We start from the raw sequence: 2,059 nt of genomic DNA, 5'->3' as shown, positions 1-2,059 counted from the left end.
GAGCAGTAACAGGATCATTATAAGGATAACCCGAATCCATACATTTTAAGTAAATCATTCATTAACTTTAATAGTTGATTTTTTTTTGAGAGGTTTTTGCTATAGGGTGTGTGCGCTCGCCAGACAGACAGAGAGAGACAGAGAGACAGAAAGCAAGAAATTGCCCCCCAGGGAGGATGGTCACGCCGCAATCCCTTCTCATCCATTCTCCTCTCAGGATCTTGGGCACGCACGCACACGCGCCCGGCGTGAGTTTAAGCCACTTGGTCCGGGACTCGAACCATGGTCGACTACGTGGGAGTCCAGCGACATAGCCATTACGCTAACTGCCAGTCCCAATAGTTGATTTTTTTAAATAAATTTTTTCTGCATGTCTTTACACTAGATCATGACACATAAGTGTGTTAAAATTCTTAAACTGAAAAAATATATTAGTACAACCTGTCATTAGATGCTGGACCCCACTCAACAACATTTTTCACAGATATTTACTCTGAGGAAAATGAATACAAAAACAACTACCTCTAATTTCCATTGGCTCTGTTAGCATAAACCCAGTGTTTGGAAATCTGATATTATATGTGTGTGTGTGTGTGTGTGTGTGTGTGTGTGTGTGCATGTGTGTGTGTGTGCATGAGTGTTTCTCTCTCTATACACACACACACACACACACACATACATATATATACATTCTTGTTCTGAGGGGAAAATGAAATCTGGAAGAAAACATATACTTTTTCTTGCAAATAGCAACTTGGAATTTGGAAGCTATTTCAGTTTATTCATGTCATTAAAGGTAAAGGACAAGTTAAAAACTAGCTAATTTCCTTTCGTGATTAAAAAGTCAGTATGGGGGGCTAGCTGGTGGCATGGTGGCCAAGACAGCTAAATCCCACATGGCCAACTGAGCTGTTTGAGTCCTGAGCTTGGCAGCTTGAAAAATAGCTCCATATGTGTATATGCCCAAAATCCCAAGAGGAGAATGGAGGTAAAGGGATTGTGGCATGTGGCATGGCTAAAGCACTCCTTGGGGATTTCTCTCTATAGATAGATAGATAGATAGATAGAAAGATAGATAGATAGATAGAAAGATAGATAGATAGATAGATAGATAGATAGATAGATAGATAGATAGATAGATAGATAATTAGGTGTACATGCCTAATATAAAATTTTAAAATGGTTTTTAAATGTCAATATTGAAGTCTGACCCTGTTACCTAGTGGTTAAGGGAGCTGGATCCCACATGACCAAGTGACCACGCTGTTTACATCCCAGCCCTGGCAACTTGAAAAACACACTGGGTGGGTGTGCATTCATGTCCCAAATCCCAACAGAAGGTAAAGATGGAGGAGAAGGGATTGCATCATGACCATGACCCACTGGGAAGTGCTTTCTATCTCTGTCTCTCTCAGGTGAATATACATGCCCTCTGGCAAGTCTTTAAAATCAAAACAAGCAAACAAACAAACAAACAAAAAACCACTGAAACCTCTAAAGAAAACAGCTTCTTTGTGATGGTTTCTGACTGACACAGCTGGCCAGATTTTACCTCCTATAAATAATTAGGCATGGGGGCTAGCAAGTGGAGTGGTGGTTAAGGTGCTGGATTCCCACATGGATGACTGGTTTGAGTCTCATACCTGGCAACTTGCTTTCTCACTTTCCTTTGTGCTCTCTCCCTCTCTCTGTCTCTTTCTGGTCAAATTAAAGATAATAATAATAATGAGACAAATAATTCAAAAAAGAAATAAAAATAATGAGGCACAATGAACTCGATATTTGAGTAAAGATTATTTGTCAAAGGAAAAATAAACACAGATTAAATATAAACTAGTGACATGTAGTCATATTTTCTTCCCTTTTTTTAATCTCAGATAACAAAGCCCAAGGAATAAAAAGCAATCTAACCCCTAACAGTTGTTCAAGGTATTTTCTTCTAGGAGTCTTTAATCATTGTTATTTGTGTTTCATTTGCCCATGTTGATTCAGAATTTATCAAGGCAATGCTGAAATCCAAACATGTGACAGTGAAAATCTAATCTAAGAGAGAATTTGG

The sequence above is a fragment of the Tupaia chinensis genome, unplaced genomic scaffold, assembly GCF_000334495.1.
Source record: "Tupaia chinensis unplaced genomic scaffold, TupChi_1.0 Scaffold000563_1, whole genome shotgun sequence".
NCBI lineage: Eukaryota > Metazoa > Chordata > Mammalia > Scandentia > Tupaiidae > Tupaia > Tupaia belangeri.
The sequence above is the reverse complement of the archived record's forward strand: the minus strand, read 5'-3'. Positions refer to the sequence as shown.